Genomic DNA, 14,810 nt, shown 5'->3' with positions numbered 1-14,810 from the left:
AAGTATACAATCATATGTACAAATTATATAGAAATATCTTATACTTCCTCCTATAGGAATATGTGGAAAACTTTGGCATAAAATATCTCATTCGATTATTGGAGAAATTATAATTACAATATTGTGTAGAATGAATTAGTGGTAAATTACAATAGGAAAATTAACACTAAATTAGAACATAAAATATATTTATTAGTAATTATATATTAATTCGCAACTAGATGGCACTTTCTAGTTTCATATACTTTTCAAGATTTTCATATAAAATCAAAATTTTAAAGAAATATAGAAAGGATACCACTACCTTGACACTTCTTGATGGATGACAAAACTAAATCGCAATGAAACAACAGTGCTTGAAGTATGTGATTAGCATTTCCTTTTCTTTTCTTTGTGGAGAGTCTCCATGGAACCGTGCTTCGTGAACACCTGTTTCTTGTTGGTTGCACCGTGCTTCGTGAACAACACCTGATGGGGAATCAGGATGTCTTGTCACGCTCACAAGTTATGGCTGGTTTATCAGCTGCAGATACTTGAGGGCAAACAGGCAGGGAGAAGTATATAAGGGGGGAAGTCACCTAGCTAGTCGGTTCTCCCTCATGCGTCCCCTTTCCTCCTTCCTCCTCGTCCCCGTTCCTGATTTCTTCTCTAACGCATGAGAAAGTTCCTGAATAAATCGCAGCCAAAAGGATCTCCGAGTTGCGTGTTTCTTCGCTGGACGAAGCGGCGCGCGACATTTCTTTTCTTTTCTTTTCTTTTCTTTTCTTGAATCACTGTGAGATAGGTCCTTACAAAGCTTTTCATGATTAGGGTTCAGTTGTACTGTGTTCCAACACCCATCTTCTACCAGAGCACATTTCCCAACATCAGTGTCCCCAGTTTCCTTCCCATCATCCCAGCTCCTAGCCTGTCTCTATGGCAGACGCTCTCTCTCTCTCTCTCTCTCTCTCTCTCTCTCTCTCTCTCTCTCTCTCTCTCTCTCTCTCTCTCTCTCTTCTCTCTCTTTCTCTCTCTTTCTCTCTCTCTCTCTTTCTCTTTCTCTTTCTCTTTCTCTCTCTCTCTTTCTCTCTCTCTCTCTCTCTCTCTCTCTCTCTCTCTCTCTCTCTCTCTCTCTCTCTCTCTCTCTCTCTCTCTCCTTTTGGGCATTGTGGTTTGTAATGCAGATATTAAAGGTCATGAGGAATATCCCTTGATTATGACAACAATAGCTGTAAATGATCACATTAAACAAAAACTGAGTGCTAAAAATAGACAAAGTAATTAGTATTTTAAATCTGAGTTTTCGGGGCTGGAGTGATAGCACAGTGGGTAGGGCATTTGCCTTGCAAGCAGCCAACCTGGGTTCGATTCCCAGCATCCCATATGGTCCCCTGAGCACCACCAGGGGTAGTTCCTGAGTGCAAAGCCAGGAGTGACGCCTGTGCATCGCTGGGTGTGACCCAAAAAGCAAAAAAAAAACAAAAAAAAATCTGAGTTTTCTGTTCTTAATTACATTGGTACCGTAATACAAGTAAAAATGATTGTGATCACTTTATACAATTTTATATAATTCTATAATTGTCATACTCAACATATCTTAACATTCTAAATAACAAATTTCTCATCAAAATGTTATTTTTCATTGTGTCTGAAGAATCAATGGTGAGGCCCAGGTAATCCAGGGTACCCTACAGCTAGAGCAGCCCTGCCTCCTCTGAGCCTCACAGTGAACTGCAGGTGATTCAAGAATCTCTGAAAGGGTTCCTGGACTCCAATATATTTCTTGGTCCAAGAAACAATTTCTTAAAATAAATAATATGTCTGTGTTCTATACCAAAACAGCAGACAACATGAAAGTATTCAAGAAATTTATGCTTTGCCTTTAAAGTTTATGTTTAAGTTAGCAGTAAAATTACTAATTCCAATCCAATGTGCACATCAAAATCACTGTATCACTGTCATCCCATTGCTCACTGATTTGCTCGAGCGGGCACCAGTAACATCTCCATTTTGAGACTGGTTGTTACTGTTTTTGGCATGTTGAATACGCCACAGGTAGCTCGCCAGGCTCTGCCTTGTGGGAGAGATACTCTCAGTAGCTTGCCGGGCTCTCCCAGAGGGGCAGAGGAATCAAACCCGGGTAGGCCATCGGGCAAGGCAAACGCCCTACCCGCTGTGCTATGACTCCAGTAAAAGAAGTTATGTTGTTATATGGTATAAAGTAATTAAACCTTTCAATAACTCTTTAAATTGCCAAAATATACTACTATAGAATAATAAAAAAAATTGCAATAACATTATATTTTTCTGTTTGTAAAACTCATTATTTTAATTATATAATTTACATGTTATTTTTCAACCACTGAAGCATACACAATCAAATTAATTCTGAATGTTTCTGTGTGTATGTAATTCTACAAATTATTAATATTTTTCAACAAAAGATTTAATTAAATTAAAATAATTGCTGTCAAAATTTCCTTTGTATATTTTAAACTCAGATTTAAAAATATACTACATAAAGCATTTTTTCTTTCCTCTTCTAATTCCTATAATCTAGAGCCAAAGAATTCCCTAAGATTCCCTCCCATTGATACCTGGCATTTCCTTGTCTTATTATGTATATACCATAAACAACTGAGCTCATTTGACTGAGCTCATTTCCTAATTTGTCTATCTTTTTTTTTCTTACATACTTCACTTTACATAAAATCCTGAGCCTGAGTGATTATACAGAGAGTTGGGCATTGCCTTGAAGGGGCTGACTTGGGTTTGACTCCTTGCACCACATATGGGTTTCAAGCCCCACCAGGAGTGATCCCTTGGAGCAGAGGCAAGAGTATTCCCTGAAAACTTCTGAGTGTAGCCCCAAAATCATAATAATCATCATAATAGTAAAGAACAAAACAAAAATATGCTATCCTTAAATTCTGTACAAGTTACGGTGAATTCCTTCACTTCATCTTTCCAGGTCTACGGTGAATTCCTTCACTTCATCTTTCCAGGTCTCTGCATAGTATTCAGTTGTGCGTACATACCACACCTTCATTATCTATTCATTCATCACTGAGACTCCTGGTTGATAATATATTCTAGTTATTCTGTTAACTGCTACAATGAATAATGGTGTTTTTATGTCCTTTGAATGAATGTTTTTGTGTCCTGGGGGTAGATATCAAGAAGTGGAATTGTTGTGTCATATAGCAGCTCTATTTTTATTTTTTTGAGAAATATCCACCCTGTGAAACATTGGAACTAATCAGGTAACATTTCCAACAGTAGTTGATAACAGTTCCTTTTTTTTTTTTCATTTTTCATCACATACCTACCAACTAAGACTGTTCACTGATTTTTTTATATATGCCCTTCTCACTGATGCAAGATGATATCTCATAATAGTCTTGATTTCAAATCCCTGATATATTAATGTGTTCCTAAGCACTTTTTAACATGCTTATTAGCCATCGTTGTGTTTTCTTCAGAGAGGTTTCTATATATTTCCTCTCCCCATATTTTGGATAATATTTTGGATTTTTACGGCTAATCTTTGTGAATACTTTACATATACTTGAATATGAACCATATATCTGATGTACTGAGGGAAAATATCTCCCATTCAGCTGGAAGTCTTCTAGGTTAGCCCATGTCTCTTTTGCTGTGCAGAGGCTCTATAATTTGATGTAGTCACACTTTTTTCTTTTAGTTTCTGGTGTTTTTTGTTTTATTTTGTTTTTGCCTTCTGGGTCACACCCGGCTACACACAGTGGTTACTCCTGGCTCTGCACTCAGGAATTACTCCTGGCGGTGCTCAGGGGATCATATAGGATGCTGAGATGCGAACCCGGGTCAGCCACGTGCAAGGCAAATGCCCTACCCGCTGTGCTATCATTTTTTTAATGGTTTTCCATAATTTGTGAGCACCCAATACTTACTATGTGATGTTAACATCACTCTCCTCAGGTCAGCTACAGATGTTGAATAAACAGAAGTCAGAAGTCAACAACGAGAAACCATACAAAACCAACTTTTATTCTGATGGGGCTGACTGAAGATCCGGAACTGAAAATTGTAGCTTTTCCTTTTCTATTTATCACCTATATGCTGAGTGTGACTGGAAACTTGACCATCATCATCCTTACATTCATTGACTCTCACCTTAAAACTGCCATTTACTTTTTCCTACAATATTTCTCCCTACAATATTTCCTACAATAGGAAATTTTTTTTCTATTTCTATTTCCTATTTTTTCCTATTTCCTATTTCCTATTATAAAATTTCCTACAATATTTCAGAGTCTCTTGCCCACACACCTGGCTGTCTTCCCCAGGGCCCCTCAGACGGGATGGGCTCCAGCTTCCCTCCCCGCCCCGGGCAGAGCTCCCGGTGGCCGAAGACCACCGGAACCTAGCTACAGCCATGCTCAAGGCCCCTCTCCACACGTTCAGACAGGCTTCATGCATGAAGGTACCGGCAGAGGAACCCAGGTATGTGTAATCCCATCAACGGCCAACATCCAGAGACTTAAAAGCAAGCTCCCAGAAGCTTATACCCTTATACCCTTATATCTTATACCCTACCTTTCCATCTGGTAGAAACTAGCAAGCTACTGAGAGTTTCCTGCCCACATGGGACAGCCTCGCAAGCTTCCCGGGTGTATCCTTATGCCAAAGCCAGTAACCAGCTGAATCTCATTACCCTGACCCTGAAAAAGCCTCCAATATGGCATCGTTGAGAAGGCCAAGAGTGAGGCTTCTAAGATCTCAGGGATAGGATGAATGTAGAGGTTACTGAGACCGCTCGAGCAACTCGACAATCAATGGGATTTCGTGGTTCGTGATTTCTCCCTTTTAGAAATCTCCTTTACATCTGCCTGTATTCCCAGGTATTTGTACAATATCTCCACAGGTGACAAGAAAATATCACATGACAGTTGTGCAGCTCAAATTTTTTTTTAACTGATCTCTTTGCTACTATAGATTATTTTCTTCTCGCTGCCATGTCTTATGACCAGTATGTAGCCATCTGCAAGCCACTGCACTATGCGACCATCATGAACCAAAGAGTCTGTAGAAAATTCATCCTGTGGTACTGGATAGCTGGCTTGTTGATCATATTCACTCCTCTTAGCATGGGCCTAAATCTGGAATTCTGTGACTCTACTGTCATTGATCATTTTTTTTGTGATACACCCCCACTCCTGAAGATCACATGCTCAGAAACATGGCTCATAGAACGGGTGATTATGGTCTGTGCCGTCTTGATCTTTATCATGACTCTTGTATATATAATTCCATCCTATGTACACATCATCAAGACCATTCTACGATTCCCTCTGCCCAACAAAGTAAAAAGGCCTTTTCAACGTGTTTATCCCACATGATTGTGGTCTCCATAACCTATGGTAGCTGTATTTTCATCTATATTAAACCATCTGTGAAACAATCAGTGGCTATAAATAAAGGTGTAGCAGTGCTCACCCCTTCCATTGCTCCTATGCTGAACCCTTTTATTTACACTTTGAGAAACAAGCAAGTAAAACAAGCTTTCAATGATGCCATCAAAAGAATTGTGTCATTCTTTAAAACATGAGGGAATTTGTTAGTGTAAAAGAATCAAATTCATATGAAATATAATTTATTACCCCTAAACATAGAAATTTTCATTCTTGTAAATTAATGTGAACCTCAATAAAAAAGTAATAAAGAATCAGACTCCTCTTGATTATATTTATCTTTAAGTTTTAATAATTTCCTTCCTGACAAGAAAATGTTAGTGTGATCACTTTTTCAGTGAGGAAATGCAATGCTGAGGCTGGAGCAATAATACAGTGGGTAAGGCACTTTCTTTGCAGTTGGGCCACCCAGATTTGATCTCTGGTATCACAATGGTACCCTGAATGTCCCAGGAATGATCCCTGAATGCAGACCAGGAGTAAGCTCTGAGCATCATTGCGTATGGCCCAAAAACAAAAAGAAAAGAAAAAAGGAAAAGAAAAGAAGAGGCAAAGAAAAAGAAAAATTAACAGAAAGAGGAAAAAGGAAAGGAGAAACAAAGAAAAGGGGGAGGGAAGGGGAGAAAAGAAAGGAAGAGAGGGGAGAGGATGGAAGGGAGAAAAGAGGGAAAGGAGGGGAAGGGAGGAAAGAGGAGGAGGTGAGGGGAGGGGAGGGGAGAAGGAAGGAGTGGAAAGGAGGAGAGAGGAGGATAGGGGAGGAGGGAGGGAGGGGAGGGGAGAAGAGAAGGATTAAAAAAACACATTCCAGGAAACTAAAGAATAAATTCACATTTAAGCAAGACTTACTAAAACTTCAAAGAATAACAATGAAAAAATTTGGTTTCCATTTATATTGTGACATTAGTAATCATGCTTACTGTCTATTCCAACTCTACATTGAGTTAATCTTTCATCCCAGGCCTCATTATAGATTAATCTCTTCTGCCCTCCCAGTTTGGGGCCACACTTGCTGATGCTAAGGGCTTACTCCTGGCTCTCTTCCATTCTCTTTGGATGCTTAGAATTTAATCAGGGAAATCTAATGTGAATCCTAGGTTCTTTCTCTATGTATGAGATGTGCTTCTCTCTGGCTTCTTTAAAGACTCTACTTCTGTCTTTGGTGAGTGACCATTTTTATCTCACAATATATCTTGGTATTGCTCTATGTTCAATACTCTTTGGGCCTCCTGGTTCCATACTTCATTCTTCCACATCATATTGGGAAAATTCTCATTATTTCTTCAACTTACCTTTCTTCCATGATTTCTGATTTCTAAATCTAAATGAAATATGAAGCAATCAAATTAATATGATATTGCAGAAAATCAGACACAGAGCCTTATATGTACCTCAGAGGTATGGACATGTATCACACATCTTGCACTGAATTTGATGAATTTGATCCCTGATTGCTCTCCCCTGACACACACAAAAAAGAGAGACAATAGACACACAGATCACTAAAATGTAATAGAGGATCCTGATTGAAACATATGTATATGGTCAATAAATTTTTGAACAAATAAAAGAGACCACGGCATAGAAAAGGAATCATTTCTTCAGTACATGATACCAATTAAAGCTAGAACAACACATAGAACAATAAAACTAGACACTATCTTAAATCAGGGGGATAACTTAGTGTGAATTAGATTACAGTTTCAACTAATGATCTCCTTGACTTTGATCTTGGTGATTGGCACACTTCTCCCCATCCCACCCATTCTCTACTGTCTACAGAGCCCTCTACTTACTGAAAGCCTTACCTGACTCAAGAAAGTGGTATCTCCCACATACACTTTTCTGGTGGCAGTGAGCCCCATCAGGAAACGGATTATAAACAACTACACACAGGGAATGAAGCTATGAGAGTGGAAGAACTCCTTCACCGAAAAAAGGTCTAAGATGGAACCTATATTTGTTCTACTTGTCTACAACTAGGCAATATAAATCAGTTTACCGATTTTATCAGGTTGGTATCGGCAGTACTAAAACTGTAACAGCATGAACTTCCACCCAGCCCTTTTGGTACACCTTAAAGGAATAGCCCCCAGTTTCAACAATAACAATTTTAATGTCTCCATAGTTCTATTATAACGTTCGAGGATATAGCAAAAAAAATAATTTTTATACCCTTATCAGGAAAACCACAACACCAATGGAAAGAAACAACAATTATTAACATTGAGATGAACCAAATATGGGTGTCTGATGATGATTTTTAATAGTCATTAAATTTATCCAAAACAATAAATTGTTTGGTAAGTTGTTTGGTAACAGAAATCCTTAATCTCACAAACAAAAGAAAAATTGAAGGAAGGGAAACAGGAGCATATCCATCAGTTCTCAGGGCTTCTTCCTGGCTCTGTGCTAACAGATCACCTCTGGCGGGTCTTTGGGAACTGTAAGTGGTGCCCAGTATATGAATCTGGGTCATCAGGGCACAAGGTAATCACTCTACCCGCTGAACTATTGCTCCAGTCCAGGAAGATAATCTTTAAGACTCAAATAGAAATTACGATATGTGTTATGTATATGTTTAAGTGAAAAGGACACCAAACAAAAAGCTAAATTCACACAAAGAAATAAACATATCAGTAATTATAAATACATAGGAAACTAGAAAAGACAGTAAAACTGATACTTGCTTATAATTTGTCATTTTACTTAATATAATCGCCTGGATTAAATTACAAAATTGCAATTACAAAATTGAGCTTATAATGCCTAAATTTTAATTCATCAGGCAATGTTGTTAAGAAAGTAGGAGAAGAGAGAATTATATTGAAATTTTTTGGTTGAACCTGAACTAGGCTTGTAGGATGACATTACTTTGTCCTCTCCCTGCTTGCCACAAGTAGCTTGTCCCGGTTTTCCCCGGAGTTTAGGCTTACCCCAGTCTCACCCATCAAGGTGTTCCCGAATCTCTCCCATCCCTTTGTTTAGCTATAATCACTTCTCCATGCTCTCTTCCCCAAAACAGTTAATCCGTGGCTTTCCCTTAATCTGACTGCTAATTTGCAAGGTCAGACCTTCCTAGGATACTGAAATTATATTATATAAGTTAATATTGCCTTTCTCCTCTTCTTGTGCCTTTTGAATAATTTACTTTAAAGCTATGTCTGTTTTGTATAGACACAAGAAGACAATATTATGTTTTTATAACTTGGGAATTAATTGGCCTCGAATATTATTCCCTCCCGGGCCTCTGCTTTCTCCACTTAAGCCTCAGTTGCCCTCAGTTCCTAGCACCCCAAAGTAGGGTCCCCGAAGTGGGACGGGAAGGATCCAGGGCAAGCGGTGAGTTATGTGCTACACTGGCATCAAGATGGGCCTGGCCAAAGTGCCTAATTCTTAACTATAAGTTAAGAGCTTGATCATAGACAAATGCTGTCATGATCCAATAGTAATTATGAGACTGGGACCCTGCCAGGGATAGGAAAGACTGATCTGGCCTGAGCACTGTAGTCTGAGATTGAGATGGCCCCAGGAGAGCAATTCTAAAGCTTTAATGCATCTCTTATTGTGTCCATACAAAATAATTAATATTATGAATTCTTATATGTTTGCTGGCTGAGGAGAAGAGAAACACATTCATGGGACTCCGCCCTTGGGTGGATCCTCCTGCTGAAAGAGAATTAAGTCCTAGGAGAAGCGTCTCCTAAGGGAAAGGAACCTTACCCTATTAATGGTGACCACACCTGTGTGTACGCCCCAACCCCCTCATGCTGTGGAGATTTTAACTAGGCTGGAAGAGTGGGTTGGGGGGCGAGATCCACGGGGCCAGATCCATGGGGCCAGATCCACGGGGGCAGATCCACGGGGGTCAGATCCACAAATCCAGAGAGATCCACGAGAGCGGGAGAGAAGCGGAGAGAGAGAATGAAATAAACGGATCGAGCAACCAGTTTGGCCTTCTTCCTTCTTCCTTCCGTCGCCTGCCCTCGACCGACAGCACATAGAGATTCCGGGGCACCAAACGCGGGCGGTGAGACAGAGCCGCCCGGAGAGTCCGCGAGTGCTCTCGTCCTGCGGCGAGCTTTAGTTTTTTACATAAGCTGGTAACAGTTAACACATAAAATGCAATATGTATTGCAACAATTAAATGCAATCAAAAATATGTAGTCTGGGACTGGAGCAATAGCACAGCGGATAGGGCATTTGCCTTGCATGCGGCCAACCGGGTTTCGATTCCCAGCATCACATATGGTCCCCTGAGCACCGCCCACCAGAAGTAATTCCTGAGTGTACAGTCAGGATTAACCCTTGTGCATCGCCAGGTGTGACCAAAAAAGCAAATATATATATAAACAATATATATGCAGTCTAATTGAGAACACAAAAAATTTTAATGCGGGACCAGAGTGATAGTACAGCTGTGGTAGGTGCTAGCCTTGCAGGCAGCTAGGCAGGTTTGATCTCTGGCACCCAATTTGGTCCCTGATATTACCACCGTCACTTTTTGGGGTGGGGTGCTTAATGAGTTTTAATCATCTCATGCAAAATCCAGGCTGAATTGCTTTGAATGGAAGGTCTTGGGCCCAAGATAATGTACTTGGTTTTGTTTGCTTATTTTGGTTAGATTGGAAAATGACCATCTTTAGAAGTATGGCTAAGGTCTATTTACTGTAAAAAACTAAAGAATGCCGAGGGGTGCGAGCACTCTCGGGCTCTCCAGGCGGCTCTGTCTCACCGCCCGCGTCCGGTGCCCCAGAACCGCTGTGAGTGCTGTCGGTCAAGGGCAGGCGACGGAAGGAAGAAGGAAGAAGGCCAAACTGGTTGCTCGATCCGTTTATTTCATTCTCTCCCTCCGCTTCTCTCCCGCTCTCCTGGATCTCTCCCCGTGGATCTGCCCCGTGGATCTGGCCCCCCAACCCACTCTTCCAGCCTAGTTAAATCTCCACAGCATGAGGGGGTTGGGGCATACACGTAGGTGTGGTCACCATCAATAGGGTAAGGTTCCTTTCCCTTAGGAGACGCTTCTCCTAGGACTTAATTCTCTTTCAGCAGGAGGATCCACCCAAGGGCGGAGTCCCATGAATGTGTTTCTCTTCTCCTCAGCCAGCAAACATACAAGAATTCATAATATTAATTATTTTGTATGGACACAATAAGAGATGCATTAAAGCTTATAGAATTGCTCTCCTGGGGCCATCTCAATCTCAGACTACAGTGCTCAGGCCAGATCAGTCTTTCCTATCCCTGGCAGGGTCCCAGTCTCATAATTACTATTGGATCATGACAGCATTTGTCTATGATCAAGCTCTTAACTTATAGTTAAGAATTAGGCACTTTGGCCAGGCCCATCTTGATGCCAGTGTAGCACATAACTCACCGCTTGCCCTGGATCCTTCCCGTCCCACTTCGGGGACCCTACTTTGGGGTGCTAGGAACTGAGGGCAACTGAGGCTTAAGTGGAGAAAGCAGAGGCCCGGGAGGGAATAATATTCGAGGCCAATTAATTCCCAAGTTATAAAAACATAATATTGTCTTCTTGTGTCTATACAAAACAGACATAGCTTTAAAGTAAATTATTCAAAAGGCACAAGAAGAGGAGAAAGGCAATATTAACTTATATAATATAATTTCAGTATCCTAGGAAGGTCTGACCTTGCAAATTAGCAGTCAGATTAAGGGAAAGCTACGGATTAACTGTTTTGGGGAAGAGAACATGGAGAAGTGATTATAGCTAAACAAAGGGATGGGAGAGATTCGGGAACACCTTGATGGGTGAGACTGGGGTAAGCCTAAACTCCGGGGAAAACCGGGACAAGCTACTTGTGGCAAGGAGGGAAAGGGCAAAGTAATGTCATCCTACAATTTACAAAATGTTGTTGGCTTTGAAATATTGCAGGGGGCGTTGGAGGGGTCCATTCTGAGATTTAATGCTCAGGGGTAAACACAAAAATATTCCCTTACACAGTCAATACAAAACTTTAATATTTTAGTTCTGCTACTCGTTTTGCTGACATCTCTTCTGCTTATGAGAAAATACCCACTGTTACATGTCAACATCAATCAACCCCTTTGATCAGATTTCATCTTTGAGCATATCTCTCTCACATCACTACATGTTTGCCAAAGGAGCTAATGTATATAATAAAAACCACACTCTAACTCTGTGAGATTTCACAATCACCCTGGCAACCAAATCAGCAAATGTTGAAATCAATCAGATGCACATTAACTACCTGAAATCATTACTTCTTAGTCCCCTTTCTTAAATATCATAAATATTGCACCCCTCATGAATTTTGCTTATAATATGTCTATTAATATTAGACTCTTCCCCAGGCTGTTTTCACTCAGGGCACCCCAGAGGGGGGAGGGTGAGAACCCTCCCTGCCCCAAGGGACCCAGCCCTGGAAGCCGACCTCCACTACCCAACTTCCGCCATGCTCCAGGCCACTTTCCAGACCATGCAACACATTATAAGACACTTCTTACCCATTTTCCATAATTACCACATCATGTTTGATGGAGTTCAGACAGTAGGCAACAAATCATAGAGAGTAACATATATATGTACACATATATATGTGTGTATATATATATATATATATATATACACACACACATACCTCTCTGAGAGCCCAGCAAGCTACCGAGAGTATCCCGCCCACACGGGCAGAGCCTGGCAAGCTACCTGTGGCATATTCAATATGTCAAAAACAGTAACAATAGGTCTCATTTCCCTGACCCTGAAACAGCCTCCAATCATTGGGAAAGATGAGTAAGGAGAGGCTGCTAAAATCTCAGGGCTGGGAGGAATAGAGACCGGTGTTATAGTTATGGTGAAATAGTTACTGGTGCCCGCTCAAGTAAATCAATGAATTATGAGAGGACAATGATACAGTGATAAAGGGATGTCTATATATCTTCACATTTTATGGAATGTAGAGCTATTCATTTACTTATTCCTCTACTCTGAGTCTCAAGTATATACTATTCTCTAACAACATGTTTTCTGCTTTATTAGGGGTCACACCCAGCTGTGTTCCGGGCTCATTCCTGGCTCTGCACTCAGGGATCAATCCTGCAGGACCATATGGGATGTCAGTGATTGAACCCAAGCTGTCCGAGTGCAAGGGAATTTCCTATCTGCTGCACTATAGCTCCAGCCCCTAAACATCTTTTTGGCATCACTTGTTCTCATACAATGATAATGGAATGCAAACTTACATAAAGTCGTGTTAGAAAATAATTTGCCAGCTTCTTTAGAAATTGAACATGACTAGCTTAAAAAGGAATCAACTAACACAATTCATTAAAAAATGTTTACCCAAGAGAAATAAAATGGTATTTCCATACAAATCAAGTCCACAAATGTTCAAATTCCTTTATTTAATTTTTGGGATGGGTTGTTTGAGCCACACCCAGAGTGTTCATCAGAGTCCGTGCTTGGGAGACCATCTGTGTGTCAGGGATGAAGGCCATGTGCAAGACCAGTGCCCCTGTCTTTGCCCCCCCCTCTTTTTTGTCCCTTTACTATCTTTCTAAGAAATGGAGTATATGGATTGATTAAATTTGCATAAGAAAATGAATTTAATCCCTAGTGATGACCAGTGTTTTAGTAGTTGCTTGAGGAATAGAGGAGTAGAAAGAGAGGAAACAAGAGATCCAAAACATGTACAAGAATACTTTGGGAGATGATGAACTTGTATCCACAGAAGTGCACGTGTTAAAATATACCCCTTGTGCACTTTGATTATGTGTAGCTAAATGCATGTTGATTTTCTTTCAGCAAAGTTTTTACAAAAAATAAGAAGATGAGTTAAATAATCTGATTCATGTTGTCCTCTTGTCTCTAAGGACATTGAAGCTGCAGTAGCCTTTGTTAGTTCTTTGCTTCTGCCAAATAAAATTACCCCCAAAGATTAGTTAGTGACTCTAGAGTAAATCACTAAGGACCTTTTGTTTATTTATTAATCTAATAAGTCAAGGTTGTATTTCTCAAACTTCTGACTCTGTACAGCTTTTTCAAAGAGGAGAGGTTTCTATATCCCACTGACATGAAAATCACTTTTTCTCCCTTTCAAGTGCTAAAACAGACAAAAAAAAATTTTAGATTTTTTTATAAGAAATTCAATTCATTTTAACCAGCAGATTCAAAAACATCTCTCCATGTTCAGATAGTCCAATAGTATTTGTATCAATGTAGGAGCAAAGTGATGAATTTTAGCTAAAAATCTTCACTAAACCTATCATTTTCAATTAAGCCGCTAAGGATTGCTATTTGTAAACTACAAGAAGTTCTGATTGACTGAAAAAAGAGTAAGTATGATGAGATTTGCAACTTTAGTAACATTTCTCTTTGTAAAATATTAGCCATAATCTTATCAGGAAAAAATAAATCACAAGTTAAATATTTTTAATAATTTTATCTTTTACAAAACTTCCAAATGTTTACTAATATTAAATAGGTGGAGAATATTAACATAATAAATATGCATAAATTATATGAGAAGAAATTTCAGATTTAAAAATTAAAGTATCCACTGTTTGTTTATTTCTTCTTCACCACCTAGATCTGTAATATCATCCATTAGAATTCTCTGTTCAAGTATTTAACAGACAAACAGAAATCCCTTGGTTGTGTATTATTGTCAAATAGTTTATTAAATTTGGTTGTGTCACACTTTGCAATGTACTATAGAAAAAAATTTTGTTTCAACTAGTGCCTAAAATATCTTAAGCTAAGGTTAACGGTATATGTATATGCATATAAGCAAATATATGTATACAAATATATATCACATGAGAAATAAAGAGAAGGGATGGGTAAAGGATCAGTAAAGTAAAGCATTTATCCTCTACTGCTTCTAACTTTAATAAAATTAGATATTGTGCAACTTCCCAATGTTCCTTATAGTTGCCTGCCAAAGCATGAATATAGGGAAGCACCTCTTGTAGATTGAATTTCTACTATTCTCTGTGTTTAGCAATATGAATTGAACAAATTATCAAGTATAGATCTCTTATGCTATGAATAAAATATTATAAATAATTAAAATATAATTTGTTAGCACAGTCAGCACTGTTATCCCATTGTTCATCTATTTGCTCGAGTAGCCACCAGTAACATCTACATTGTGAGACTTGTTGTTACTGTTCTTGGCATATTGAATACACCACGGGTAGCTTGCCAGGTTCTGCCGTGTGAGCAGGATACTCTCGGTAGCTTATCAATTCTCAGTAATTAAATTCTTTCTTTGTACTGAGTTTGCATGGGGCAACTAGTGTGAAATTATTTTTAGTGCATGAAATTCAAACCTCCATCACTCTTGGAGAGCCTAGCAAGCTACCGAGAGAATCTTGCCTGAATGGCAAAGCCTGGCA

General features: G+C 39.4%; 1 pseudogene; it reads left to right on the top strand.

Moving 5' to 3' along the window:
* The first annotated feature begins 341 nt into the window (after positions 1 to 341).
* Positions 342 to 5,569, top strand: LOC129401744 (olfactory receptor 6C2-like; annotated as a pseudogene).
* The last annotated feature ends 9,241 nt before the right edge of the window (positions 5,570 to 14,810 follow it).

This window comes from Sorex araneus, chromosome 2 (genome assembly GCF_027595985.1).
Source record: "Sorex araneus isolate mSorAra2 chromosome 2, mSorAra2.pri, whole genome shotgun sequence".
Classification (NCBI taxonomy): Eukaryota; Metazoa; Chordata; class Mammalia; order Eulipotyphla; family Soricidae; genus Sorex; species Sorex araneus.
This window is presented reverse-complemented; position numbering and strand designations above follow the sequence as displayed.